This window comes from Leptinotarsa decemlineata, unplaced genomic scaffold (genome assembly GCF_025532065.1).
Source record: "Leptinotarsa decemlineata unplaced genomic scaffold, Ldec_3_MD MMD2_tig00001621_RagTag_RagTag, whole genome shotgun sequence".
In the NCBI taxonomy this organism is placed as follows: Eukaryota; Metazoa; Arthropoda; class Insecta; order Coleoptera; family Chrysomelidae; genus Leptinotarsa; species Leptinotarsa decemlineata.
The window spans coordinates 4,327,212-4,343,225 of record NW_027412566.1 but is presented as its reverse complement, the minus strand read 5'-3'; the positions used below and the strand labels follow the sequence as shown (position 1 = coordinate 4,343,225).

Below are 16,014 nucleotides of genomic sequence, written 5' to 3'. Positions count from 1 at the left end.
CTTCTTGTTCCCTGCCTTTTTTACTACTTCTGCTCGTTCGTAGATTCAGAAGAAACATAAATGAGTTTAAAAACAAATTTAGAATATTCATGAAAAATACAGGGCAACTCAATTATCCATAGGAAAGCTACACAATATACATAATATATATTAAATATCTACACAATATAGTATATATTGAATGTAATCAGGCAAAAATGTCTCATTCCGAAACTTCGAAGTCCACCCTTGAGGATGACAGGATTCCATGTGAGTGAAGTTTCATATTATAAATCTTTCAAATACTTTCTTGTGAAGCTTTCGAATGAATGATATTCGATTCAATTTCAACGAATATTCAGGGTACAAACTGAATAGGAAAAAATGATTTTTGTATAATTCAATGTCCATATAAAAGTAGTTGTTTCTAGAGAGCTTTTTCTTCTAGTTTGGTCTGGAAGTAACTTCTATGCATGATCTATACATCTTTGTAATTAGTTTATTTTGAAATCAATTGATTTCTTTCTTCATTTTGAAGTTTCACGAATTTTTTAATGAAAATCTTTGTCTCCCAAAAACTAGCACATCCTAAAAATATGCTCTTATTTATAAAATTTGAGAGCATTGTATTATTAAAATAATCATAGTATCAAGAAAACTACCCCTCTCTTGAAAAATGAAAATGTTCTGTTTGTGTCAATATTGGCCTTCAATATTGGTCTCCTGCTATTGGTTATGTCACTTTGACGTCTAAAATTTCAGTGCAGATAAAATTTGAGAAATTTGGAGCAAAACCTATGTATATTTCCTGAATGGATGTCTGATATTATCACATAGTTGTTGTAACAAAGATTTTGGAAGACGTTTCGGCGTATTATAATCCAAACGGTTTCTAAAATTCCACCTTTAGTTAACATGTATAATTCTATTTCATAAGCATGTGATGTTTCTTGAGAATAAATCATTACTATAACTAATATAGTCGGTTCAGTAAATTTGATAATTGCAATTTATTTTTGATGATATCAAGTATTTGAATGAACTATACTGGAATCAATACTGCCGTGGTGCCGTGTAACCTACACTTTAAAATTAACGAAAAAACTGAGTGACACTCTAACAATCACGTACCGAATGATTACCAACTTTGGGTCAATATTGGCACAATAATGCTGCTCCACTTAGGAATCTGGTATTTTAATTAAAACAATGAAGACGTCGGGGTGTTTCTTTCGGGAGTTGCGGGCAACAAATAATGGTGCAGCGACACATTTCGCACCTCATAATGAAATTGCCGGTACAAAAACGAGAGAGAAAGACCGACCTGCGTAATCCCCCGGCTGAGGCATGTTTTAACAGACACTCGGGTGCAATAAATATAGAAATAAGAAAATTTCATTAACGTCATCTTAAGGTAAATTTATACACAGCAATTTCCGAGTTCCGGGCTTACCAACGACACTGCTATGTTTTAATAAGTGAAATTTCGCTTCGTCTCGCTAGATTATACTATTTAAATGAGTTTTAATTCGACGTGAAATATGCCAACAAAAGCCCAATTACTGTTGGGAGATTTCGCGGGGATTATAGCTTATGATATTGTTTTTGCGTGTTGTGTGTTGTGCCTTTGCATATAATCGAGTGATTGTGTTTTATCGTAAACCACCGTGTATTCGATAACTCGAAATCTTTTATTGATTTTGTTGCTGTGCCAAACGATTATTTGACTAATAACGATGTAAATGTTTTTCCCGTATCTGTAGATAAATAGTAATAAAACATTCATTTCGTATATCTCCATATTAATATTTGTAATCTCTGTTTGGAGCAGCAAATGCGCCGACTATTATTGAATATATGGATTATTTCACCCAACTCTCACACAGTTACATTCCCAAAATAATGACGAATGAATGCCTTAACCATCCTAGCCAACCAACATAGCTGTAAATTTATAATATAATTTTTTTTATGTATTTTGGGTATTTAATCCTCCAAAATCTGAAAAATAAACAAAGTTGAATTTTTAGAAAATCTGTTGAATTGTAATGAAGGCAAACTATAAAGATCGTAATCACAAATTCTGCCTAGGAATAAAATAAATGATAGAACAAATGAAATTTCAATACTCAGTTATTGTCAAAACGGCAGATGTAACCCATTCTCAACACCCAAAAAACTTACTTGTAAAATAATTCTAGATGAAAACCGATCTATTTCATTCATGTTCTTAACAAGCGATGTCTTTCCAAGAATATTAGTTTCATTCTATTTTGGATATTTGTTAACAGAATCTTGAGAATGAAGGAAGGAAAATGAATGAAAATTGGGACTTGTTAACAAAAAAAAATCAGAAAGATAAACAGTTATTAGTTGGATTAGTTAGGAGAATTTCACTAGTTCGGACTTCCACTGTCTACTATATAAAATGATTTGAAATCCCTGAAACAAGTAAAATAGAGAACGAATCTACCTATAGAGGTAATTGTGGAATTACAAGGATGCTGTGTACGAAACTGTTATTTCCAACTGAAGGACGAATTCTTTACACAACATGAGGGACTGCCAATGGGATCGCCACTTTCACCAGTCATATCCAACATATATATGGAGTGGTTTGAAACTCTGGCCATTGAAGAAGCCCACAAGAAACCTCTAGTCTGGTTGAGATATGTTGACGACACCTTCATAATATGAAACCATGGGAATACTGAACTAGACGCCTTCCTGAAACACATCAACAGCGTGAGACCTTCCATCACTTTCACAATGGAGAAGAAAATCCACAACGAATTGCCATTCTTAGACGTTTTGGTGAAGAGGACCGACACTAAGTGGGAAACATCTGTATACCGAAAACCCACTCATACGGGACAGTATCTGAACCGCGAATCCAACCACCATCAATCGACAAAAAGAGGAATCATCAAGACTCTATTAGACCGTGCTTTTGGGCTCTGTAATACAAAGGAAGGTCTCGAGAAGGAACTAGACATCATCAAAAATGATCTTCAGCGGAATGGATACTCCAAAGCGATGGTAGAGAAAACTTTGGCTAAAAGACAGCAGGAGCCTCGCAAGGAAGAAAAGCCGTCACAACCAGTGCTTGCACTTCCCTACATCAGAGGATTATCGGAGAGGATAAGAAGAATTGGTTCCAAGTACAACATCAGAACCTGTTTCAGATCCGGTAACACTATCCGTAGCAGCCTCATGAAAACTAGGCCCCCAAACGCGGACTGCGATTCCAAGAATTGCATTTACCGGATGTTCGCATTGCCGAGCACAAGAAGCACACACAGCGAGGAGAAACCAGCAAATCAGGAATAGCAGACCATGTTTGGACCCATCAACACAACATCGAGTGGTCCCAAGCTGAGATCTTGCACAGAGAGGAACATTGGTTTAAGAGAAAATTTAAGGAAGCCGCATACATGTTGTCCAACAACGTATTCAGCCAGGCCAGCGTAGAAATAGGAAACATATGGAAACCCATCATCAAACGAAAAATGGCCAACTCCCGCCAAAACGGTCATCTCTCACGGAATCAGTGAAGGGGAAAATGGAAAGCAGAGAAAGTGAAAGTATTTGATCGACCTATAAATAGTCATCTCTCGGAGGAATCAGCCCAGTCATCACCCGAAGACGATTGTGGATACCAACAATCGAAACGTCGTGAACTAACGTGACTTGGAATCTCTACACGTTTTTATTATTTTCTTTTTTCATTCCTTTAATTTATTTTTATTTATTCAATTATTATATTTTTACTTGTAGGTTATTTCACTATCATTTCATTTCAGGTTTATTGTTTGCTTAATATAATTGTTATCTTCAGCTATTCTTTTTTAATTATTCTTTTTTACTTGTTTCAGGGATTTCAAATCATTTTATATAGTAGACAATGGAAGTCCGAACTAGTGAAATTCATCACGAAACATTGTCAATCACCTTCAAACAAATAGTTAGGAGAAGTTTTGACTTCTGCAATGCATTTTTCATTCATAGCTACAGTTTATCTCCGAATATTCCTTCAACAACTTTTTTTTTTCATTCTTGGTCTCTAATATGTCTACCAAAATGTCCAACTCATAATGAATTTGTAGATATGCATAAGCAATTTTGATGTTGAAGAAGTTGTGTCATGTTGTTTTTTTGAAATGAAAAATGGAACAGACACAAAGTTTGAGGGGAACTGAAAAACAATAGATCCAAAAGCAATAAGAAGATGATAAAAAAACATGTCAAACAAGCTGAAGATGAATAACTTTAGAAAATTAATAGTGTCCCCAGTTGAGTCAACTTCGGAAAGTATTCTTACGGTCTCAATGGATGTAAATGAACGTATACCAAAACGGAAAAGATCACCACTCCAGGTGCTTGTGAAAGTATTCTAACATGTTTTATAAATGCGTGTGAGCAGTTTTGCTTTCTTCAGGAACTGCACTACATTCCAAATCTTCCACAACTTTGTTACAACAACGATCTTTGTTCTCATGTTTCCCCATCACAGACAAACGTAAGTTAATAATAATTTCAACATCGCCGCCATTCCGGCAAGCCAGACGTAACTGAAATCGAAATACATTTCTACATCCATTAAGGGTCTTCATCAGACTCCATAAATTAATTATAAGGTCTGATTAAGTCCCCCACAATAAGTGTAATATGATGAACCATACTCCGGTCTGGAAGCATAGAGCGTAATATCATTTCTGCTTGTAGCAATACGAATTCGTCGAACCCCATTAGTCTTTCCACATTTTAACTGAATTATTCATTGGATACGTTTGATTTTTGAGAGTTGTCCGACTATGATTGTGGGCCTTGCGAAAAGGATTTACTGTTGAGTGCTAGACGAATATCCTCGGTATTTCAGTGTCGTTTCTCTAGTCGGAAGTGATGTTCGTTGCAGTAAAGAAACAAAAAACTGAATAAAATCAATTCTCATTAATGAAACTCAACCAAGCAATTTGATTAGGTGTCAAACATAATGGAAATTCCCTTTAACTACAGTATCATTCGAAAAAAGCAGCATTTTCTACGCATGTTTGAGAACCTGTTTCGCACCTGCTCAAATGGAAATGAACAAATACTCAATATAACTTATTTAACTGCCATATATAAACATTTCACAATTGCAATGGAATACAAACTCAATAATTTTGAAACATACTTACATGACATGTTCTGTTAAATCAACAATTATTGCGAATATGAGAAGAAGTCATCACGAGCAGACTATAAACAAATTAATTTTTTTACTTGGTAAACTCTTTGCAAATTTATGAATTGTACTGATTACAAAATACAGATATGATAACAAATAATCGGTATGGAAATGTAAATATTCCTTTAACTCCCGCTTGAAAAAAATAAAAATATTTTTTCTCATGTAAGTCGTTCGTTTCAATTGTTAGTAAAACGTAATAATGTGAATAATAATGCTGGAATGGGTTATTGATGTAATTTTGTTCATTTTGATGGTAATTGTGTGAACTTTGGTGGTTTCGATGAGTTTATATAACTAATTTTCAACAATTTTTATTGAACAAGTGATTTTCATCAGCTTATTTTAATGTTTTTATTGATGTTTCGCAAAATCCACATATTGAAATTGGGATATACTGTTGGATATAATTAATCTATTTGGAAATCAACTATAGTTACCGTTGACTATTACGACTGTGAAATATTTACAGATAAAAACAAATAAATGAAAATTCATATTGCCACTACAATTTTTTTCTGAAGAGAGTGATTCCATGTAATTTGTATTTTACAGAATCAAACAAATTTGAACTCACAAACACTGCCTTCATTTTCACTTGTATCTGTCTCCAAATTACTGTAAATCCGTTTACTTTTTGATCTTTGAAATGATGTTCAAATCAGTACGGAAGACATGGTGATAAAATTCTCAGAAAACTGTTAAATGATTTAGCAAACACATGATGAGAACCCATTATAACGTACCAACTTAATTAAGTTACTTGATATAATCTCATTCTTTTTATTATAAATTGCAATGACCGTGTGAGTATTTGGACGGTACGCCACTGTTATCGAAGTCGGAAACATAGAAATATAAATCAAATTAATAACACCTGTTAAAACAAGATCTGTAATAATCAGTTATTCTTCTAACATTTCCTAATTACAGCCGGCAGAACAAAGAAATCCGTATGTGATAAAATTCCTCGTGAGCAATTTTATTCTTGTATTATTGTGTTGAAAATTATTTCCTGTCTGCAAATACAGTTGGTATGTACAGTGAGAGCATAAAAGCACATGGGTTAAAATGTTATGTTTTCTTTTTCTACAGGTAATTATCGCTAAAAAACGGTAATGTGTATCACACTTTCTTTGAAATAGTAAATTGGATAGTCGTGCAAAACAAAATATATTGTTTAATAAAAGGCCAAAGTTATTGAATATGCGGAAAAAAGTCCAGTGGAGTGAGAACTGGTGAATTAACTGCCTGAAAATATGTCTTTATTCGGATATCGATGACCGTGTTTATATGTAACTTGATGAAGTTTTTTAAATATGCCAAAAGTGACACTCCAATAAAGGTAAATCATACATTCCAAAGTTTTTCGTTCGTAATATAACTTTTTGCGAGATTGTACGTCATAAACAGACTCAGTGAATATCAAAGTAGACGTATTTGACAACGCTATTTTCCACCGCTTCAAGCCTTTATATCGTAAATAGTAGTTTTAGAAAGACACGTCTATTATTAGTACTCCTCGCACTAGCATATGATAATAATTTCATGTTTAATTTAGGTAGCACATTATAATTTCTTCAGTAACATCAACATCGGAAATTTGGTTTATATAATACAGTACATGTTTTGAGATCTACTTTGCAGTCATATTTTCATGTCTCGTTTATTAACACGTTTGCTTGCTGGTTTATTTATTTTATTTCAACGAAAACAGAATGAACTAGGAAATAGTTCATATTTCTTCTCGAAATTTTTTACGGCGCGTTCTGTATTTAATGAAGTGCCGTGATCTGAGAATAATGATGTTATAAAAATATTAATTCAAAATAAACTCATCCCAGCCATATGACACACAAGAACTTTGCTTATTCTATGGAAACTGAGCCGATGTTGAGTGAGATATCGCAGATATCGAAGTTATTCTTGTTTATGTGAAGATGTACTGGCACATTAAATCATAATAAGTTGCACCATGTACCGTGTGAATTTATCCCGAAGACTCTTTCGATACGAATATTTCATTTTAAAGCTAAATAAACAGCTCGAAATTTGTTTCGGATGAGTATTTATATGAGTGGCTTCAGAAATGATCGTCCACTTGACATAAGCATCCCTTTAATTCGACCGAACTACCCTTGAGATTATTGAAACTGGCGCCAGGTCTCTAGTGCGACTGGTATGATATTCGTACAAAGAGGTTATTGAAATACTGAAGATTTTCTTTATACAAGGAGAATCAAAACTAAAGTAAATGAGTTGGCTAGAGCATCGAATCAATTTTTGTTTTGTATCTAGACAATTTTTCCTTCCTCCCAATTTTGTTTTTCTCATTTTGAGCTGCTTTTAGAAACTTCTGAAATAGTTTCGAATTATCTCAAAGATTGAATGTTATGCATCTAATAACTGCAATATAGCGACTTTTTCTTTTTTTATAGACCTTTGCTCAGTCATGTTTTTCGTTTGCACTTTTTTCTAGATAACATCTTTCTGGAATTTGAGGCGTAGTTCTAGCACATCATTAATTTTAAAAATACTTCTTGAATACACATTTTCCAACAGTTTGCACAATACTGAGTGAAGCAAAATGAGTACATCGATGTACTGAAAGTCAAGCAGAGACATGCGTACAAACTTTAAAAAAATAACAAGTTCTTTGCACTCCTTTGAAACAAAAATCGAAATTTTCTTTCTTTCCCGAATCGCAAGTAGGTCAAGTCATTATTCGAACACCTTATATGAAAAAAATGAAATTTCGAAACATTCCTATACAGTAGAATCTGATAAATACTTGTCTTTCTTCTCAGGATATCAAATCCTTTCTACTCCATCCTTTCTCGGACACGATGAGCTTCAACCAACCAACGATTTAAATACCGAAAACAGCATCATAACTAATTGTGATAATGGAGTTAGACTTCAATGATCTTTCCATTTCGTCTTCAAAGATGCATTAAGGCAACCGAAAGTTGAGAGAACATCGAGCAAAGTGATTTAAATGGAATTTCACACAAATTTAAATTGGTGGTTAACAAGTTTTTCGGAATTAAGAAGCTATTCCGTTGCGGAACAAGAATAATAAGCTAGAATTGGCCTTCGGTATAAACTCGTCGTCAGAAATGTACAACTTCAAAGGAGAGAGCGCTCTCTTAATGTATCAATTAGGAATGAAGTTACGTTTGGGATCCGACGAATTTCATGTTTCTCGGTGGGAGTCGAAAAACTCGCCTGTTCATAAACTGAGAAGTTTGTGTTTCGGAAATGAGAGTTTCAGAAAACATTCAAGATTTGTGACATTCCATACTTTTGCTCAAGTTAATGAATATTTCTTAGATATCATTTTATTTATTATTTTCAGTTTTTTGCTGAGAAGCACTATTCATGATGAAATTTTCACAATATATATTTCATTTCCAAAAGGTGTCCAACTACATAGTAGTATCCTCAGCGGGACTTGTTTACCAGTGTTGTTGACATAATTCTGCTAACAATACTTTTATTCTGATTGAAATCGGAACCAAATGTTTTCGATGGAGTAAATAAAGATGCAACGTATGTTTCTTCATCTAACACTAATTGTTGATCTGGCTTGACAGATACAGTTTTAACTATCGATTAAAATTCTATTTCAATATCAAAACAATCAGAGCATTCACTTTTTTGACATAACTATCTCTTGACATGACTATCTCACCTGAAATACCTGAGAATTAATTTAATGTTAATACCTGTATTCATTCTTTTCTTGAAATGAAAATAAGCTGTTCATGTTTTCCTTTCATTGCAAAATTAGGACCAGTAAATATATACTGAATTCTGTTATTATCTAAAATTCCATAAACTTCAGAATATAATTCGATGACTATATGGTACCATTCATATTCATGCAAAGTCTGGTTGGCTTTCTCTAGTCTACCAAGACTATTCTTCATAAACAACATTGCTAGCGGGATGTGAATTCTTACTAATTGGCAGGTTCCTGTGCTTATATTTACCAAAAAACTTTGCGTGTAGCATCTGTAATTGCAAGCATTTCAGTTGCTTTTCACCCCTTGTTACACTTGGAATAGACTTATCAACGATGGTATTTCTTCTCGTTCATTATTGTTATTATATTTTCATCTCGACAGTGCGTGAGAATGTTGTTTCCAGTGATTGATTTAGTTGAAGGTGCAGACGGTCACTTTTTGTAATATACAAAAAAGTCTTGGGAAAATTCAAAGGCTTGCGTTTGAAACAAAAAGTGAAGAAATCAACTGGTTATATCATAACAGGAATATCAGAAAATGGCCAGATTTCAGCCGAGAAATATCAAAAACTCATATTCAATTTTTCAGTACTGGAATAGTAGTGAAAAACTATCATTTAATTTTTTCTAGACAGTTTATGATGAACTGCAAACATGTGTGCCTTTGAGAAAATTTGTTATACTTCTTGAAAACAATTATAATTAATTATTTCAACCCCAAGTACAAGATTAGGAGTGAATTTCACGCTTTGTCTCTTCCACACAGAACGATAAATTCCAACAATTATTTATTTCCAGCGAAATCCACTCGATTACCCGTTGGAGTATCTCTTTGTCGAAGTATCTTATAATTAAAATCGACTCTACGTCGTGTCTTTCCTCCTTATTGGAGATGGTTTTGTTCTCCCTCGTTGTGTAAGCAAACATTTATCTGAAATGATCCGTTTCAACGGTTCAGCAGTCACTTCGCGGGACTGACGATCGGAATAAATGTACCAGATTATTGGCGACTTCTACTAGCGGGGTTTGTTTCTTTTTGATCGCTGAAGCGAATACAGAATTCGACAATTGGAAGACAGTATCTTCACAAGTTATACAAACATTTATTAGAAATAGAAAATGTAATTTCATAAAGTTTTCTTTTTTGCTTTTAGAACATTCAGTTTCATTTCTCAGTTAAATATAAAACAAGTGACACTGTCACAACAGAAGAGTTGTGTTTCAATTAAAGGAAAAATACTTCTTCTCGTGCAAGTTTACTTGAAATAATGAAAAGTTGTATGGTCTTGCAATGCACTGTTTGGAACCTTTGGTGTAGTAACGAATATTATTGGAGTTTTTTCCCAACACCAAATCTTTATTTTAATACCTCGGCACGTGTTTCGATCACCAAGAGATCTTCTTCAATAGATGGCATCAATAGGTCTTTCAAACGGATAAAAAGTTTTGATGATATCTCACACACGCCTTGTTTTATTCAAATTTAAAGATAGCAAGCGCTTAAAGAAGGACCCTGTATATATCAAAGATGAGCATGTTCTGCTCTCTAGACCTTCACTAGTATGGGGTAAACTTTATTACATACACCATAAAATAGCTGGGATTTTTCAATATTCATGATTGTATCAATGCAAGAATACAAGAGTGTCAATAGTGTCATCACTTCAATCACTCATTTTCCTGAGGGCATATGCATTCAGGAAAATGCATATGCATTCAGAAAAATTGGTGAAAACATAAGCCAAATCGAAAGAAAACAAAAGTCAAATACTTCCCTGTAAAACTTTCGAGGGCTGCTCATTTATCTTTGAAATGGTATTCTTTCTCCATGTCTGTTTACTGTATCGTCATATGGCACCCCAATAATGATAAGGATTCTCAAATAGTCACTTGAAATAAATTTAAAAAACTATAATCTTTCCCTACACGTGCATCCTTAAAGATCTCCATATCAATCCAGCTACCGGTTTAATTCCTTCTTGAAGTCTTTCTAGTGCAGCTTTTTTGTCTCAGATTCATTATCATTTCTTAATTTTTTTCATTCTAACTTTGATAGGAGTTAAATTATTTCCAAAACGTTTTTTAGTATACAATACATCAATATGAATAGAAGTAAAATTGACATGTTAAAATGGGGTATTCCTTTCAAATACGAAATTTATCTAAAGGTGATAAATCTCATAAAGTCACAAGTTCACAGGTAAAAAAGTAATGTTTCGAAATTCAGGTACATTCAGAAAAAGCAGGTATTATTTAAAGATCCACATTAGACAATTTGCTATATCTTATGAATATCATTGAGATGAATTGTCATGATTTTAGAATATTAACCCAGCATTCAAGTCAATACATAGAGAAATGTTTACTATCTGTGTACATTTTAAATTTTTCTTTTGAAAACCAGAACTTCAGGAGTGACGTTCTGGTTTCCTTTTTTCATAGGGTACCACTCCAAAATATAACGTTGAATATATCACGTCCAACAATACTTTTCTGAATATTTTGATTGATATTCAGAAATTGTTACAAAAACCACTCGTTAATGGCTCAATTAAATATTATGCTTTCTTTTCCTACTGAAGCTGAAACATAATTTTCTTTCGACGAATACGTAAACATTTGCGCGCGATGGTAAAAGAAAAAACACGCATAACGAGGAGCTTGACTGAGTTTTGTTGTTTTACACAAAATACATTTCGAACCAAATTAAAGACTAATATTTTTTGTGGAAATATTTTCCCACAAACACGTGCCTCATGCTTAGACAGGGCATGCGTTTCGTTCGTTAACCAAATAATATACGTGCGCCCCTTGAATGAGTGTCGAAAGGCATTAGAGGCGAAAGAAAATATATACAGGGCGTGTCAAAGATGTGTTGGTGGACAAGAGCTGCTTCTCTATCTGAGGTAGAAAAGTCGTGTTCTGTTATGGTCCAAAACTGCACTACCTACTCCCAGTAGAATTGAAAACAATGAAAAAATTAATGAATTCAAATATGGCCCCACGTGAAAAGTCAAAAAGAATTGACTGAAAAGAGAAATTAATTTCCTACATTGAATTACAGTTCCTATACCATCTGCATCTTTTCTTACACAAGCATAGACTCAACTTATATCTACTTATACTACTATAGTTTATTGTCTAGGGATGTCATGTAATATGTACCTACATATAGAACTTTTATCTGAATGAATAATATAATACAATATAGACTCAATCAAGATAATTTGAATATAATAACTATGTTAAAAACAAATTGTTTATTATATTGAAAATATACTTGTTTTGATATGATTCGATACAAAGACGTTTATGGCTATTTATTCGATAATACTGTATGTTGAAGTTGCATGCTCAACTTTGAACTGTCAACTAGATCAGATCGTTAATAAGTACTTAATTTTTCAATTCACTGACCTTCTGTCACAGACAATCTTCAAACATCAGTTGTGATATGTTTTTTATATGATGTGTTGTTCTGATGCATAGAATTGGATTTTCATACAACCATACAATAAATGAACAAATTTCAGCGTGTTTGTCTGTGCTAAAAATGAAACTGTGTTTCATCAAGGAACCGAATAAGTAAGCACCCAAATACGAACAGCAGCGTTTACAAGATTTATTAAAATCCCCAAACATGCCGTGTTATTTCACTTTTAATATCAGTACAAGGAAATTGTCTAACAGAGATTTAATATTCCGAATGCATCCACCTCGGCGGAGATGAAGATAGGTAACATCCATAACTTTTAATTTACATAGTTCGAAAAAAGTTGCGGCATCAAGTTTTAATTTAGTTTTAAGGCGATCTCTCCCCGATCCGAAATAATATTTTTTATGGCTCTCTGGCAACATCTGCCCTGAATATGTGTTTCGAAATAAATGTTTTAGCGGCGGGATTTTTTAGATATTAAAACCTTCCAGGTGTAAACTGGTGCGCTTTGTCAGAGTGACAAGTTATGATGGATCCTCTTGGATTTTCTGCCGGTTCTGATGCTAATGCGGATACGTTGTTTAAACATTTTAATTGTTACTTTCGCCACCCCATAATCTTGCAAGAGCTCTTTCAGATTAGAAAAAACCCGGGTGATTGATTGGACTTCGCAGTCAAATACGTCTTCGTCAAGCCCTTCAATATTTAGTCGGTTTAAACCACCCCACCTAACGAATTTACATATTTATGTGCATTTAATATAATGCATGTGTTACAGCATTGACGTTGATCAATAAGGAAGGCTAGCTTTGGTGTGCTAAAGTCGTTACGAAGATTCCACTCCTAGTTACGTTTTCAAATTGCCTCGAAATGAAGAAATAATGAATAGGAAGTTGTTTGAAAAAATAGGATAGTTGTTTGAAAAATTCCACTTTTACTCACCAACAAGTTGATTTTCAGAAAAAAACAAAGAACAAAGTTTTCTTAGAAATATTCAGCCTATCCATTTTTGATGGAACATTTCCCGATTTAGTAAAGGGATAGTATCCACCCCCAGCAACCCCGGTACCGGGTCAGTTTTGAAATAGAGGATTATTAGAACTTAAATCTAAATTTTTGTGCAGATTGGTGTTGTTTGACAAAGTTGTACAGTGTCGCAGTATATCACCATCAATGACTGGACTAATAGCTCGCAACCCGACCTTCACATTTATTATTTTCAGCCACTTCTAACTCTTTCGGAATTGAGTTATGGAATACTCAATCCCGAACAAATTAGTGAATTCAAAAGGTTATAAAATAATTTTAAAACGTTCCACAAAACAAACCATACCTATTCAAATATTCTGGCAAGCAAATACACAACACTTGCTGTCGAAAAACTGAAAAATGTTTCGAAGGAATTCATCTTCAATATTTGGATTGACACGTCTGGTTCTTATTCAAGAGCTTTTGCATTTCTCGTAAAACATATTGATGGCATTTCAAAGCCATATATCTTCTAAGCGAGTGGATACATTTTGTAAAACACAGCAGCAGTGGATATTCCATCAAAAAGTCTGAGTCAATAAAAGTTACAAAGAAACCTATTAGGGACATCCAAAATTGTCAACACTACAATAAAATACATAGTGCCGAAATCTCACACGAAATTATCATATTTGACCTCAGAAATTTAAAATAGACTACTGAATTCACATGATAATTTGGGTAAAGTTTTCGAAGAGTTATCAATGAACCCTTTGAAGAAAGGGTGTTCTCCCCTTGGAAAAACACACTGACGTAATCAAGTATAACAGCGAGAACAACAGATGTAATGTGGGCATACAACCCCGATACTTAATTCCATTGTCAATGTAATACGATTCCTATGTGATACGATGAATTATTTCCAGAAATTTTCTATGAATAACGACTAGAAAATACTTTCGATTCTACAGGAACGATGATATCAGTACCAGTTTTTCATGTATTGAACACAAATCTGTTTTCGTGAGGATGCTAATTTTTTTATCGAGATTACATCAGAAATTGCAATTAACAAAATCAAAGGATCTGTTATTTCAATATATTTTACAACTACTTTTAGACATATCATCAATACTTAGAGGCATTTGTGTCTATGTCTCCAGTGACAAAACTTCATTTTGGATGAATATTTTTTTATTTCCCATAGAAATTCTTGTAGGTTTTGGACTTGAATAAGTAAATTTTCGAAAACTCAAATTTGGCAAGGAATTCATCTCGAATACTAATAGCTCTGTAGATATTGTGTGTCATTTTCTAGTCCAGTTCATGCAACTCGATGCTATCACAGCGATTCCCTAATTTCCAACGAACTCCAATTTTATGGCCTGTTTTACATTTTACTAATTCTGTAAGTTTTCATTTATAATTATGATACTTTACATAATGATGATTTATAACACATTGTTCTTATTTTATCTGGCCTTTTCTCAGCGAATAATTACATTAGTAGCAATAAAACACAAACAGTTTCATTCCAATGATACCTATACTATTCTCTAATTAGAGATCCCTGATCTTAATCGAAATTTATTCTGTAATACGAATTATGAATAACATGGATATTTCATTGTTTCACTACTACTACTATGTGATATGCGTTTTTTATTCAACTGGTCCTTATTTTACGTGTCATCAAATTGGAGTTATCAAGTTTTTACAAAAATCCAAATATTTTCGGAGATTATAATGCCAGAGATAAATAATTATATAATTGTACCAAAAAATGTGATTCAAACTTATTAATTATTCAGGGAAACTGTGATGACTTTTGACTTCTGCTATATGCAAAATAGAACTATGTAATAACAACTGATTGAAGGAAATATATTTTACGATAGATTAGTTTTCACCCAAAAATTACTCATGTCTTCCAAATATTTCAGCATCTATAGTATTTATTGAAAGGTCACTTTTTTTTGGGTTTGGACTTAAATTTGCTTGCTGCTCTGAAATGAAAGATTTAAGCACTAAAAGGTATCAGAAATATGAAATCTTAGATTCATGTATTAATGTTATGAATAGTCACCAGAATAATATGAAAATTCATTAAAAATGCTCTTTTTAATTAAAATTGAATAATAAAGACACAGGAATGATTAATTCAGGCTCTTCGATTGTTCTTTCTGTAATAATAATCAAATTAGGTCCAAAAAGATCAACATTCAGATCATGATGCACAAAATATACACCATAATTGATTAGAACTGGTGAAAATCTTGATGAGAATCCATATTTGAACTAATTAATACAGTTTATTGTATTATTTTCACTATAAAAAACATACAATGAACTATATTAATGAGTTTAAATATGCACAAAGTTCAGAAATATAATAATACTAGAGCATGTTTGCGCGAATTTGTATGATTTTTGAGAAGAAATGAGATCTTTTTCTGAAGAAATGTTTCGATTTAGTAAAGAGTACTCAAAAACAAAACAATGAAGGAGTTTCGCATTTATATGCAGGACATTATATACAAAATCTTGAGTAGAAAACAGTCAAATGTGACAAATATAAATGAACTATTCATTTCTATAACAACTGTATTCTTTATTTACGCTGAGGGAATTCTCCAATATATCGGAAAACGA

The 16,014-nt window shown here is 33.1% G+C and overlaps 1 protein-coding gene across 4 annotated transcripts in view; it reads left to right on the top strand.

The window, feature by feature from the left end:
• Positions 1–16,014, top strand: part of dac (dachshund family transcription factor) — a 374,594-nt gene that overhangs the window by 71,627 nt on the left and 286,953 nt on the right. The window lies entirely within an intron of this gene.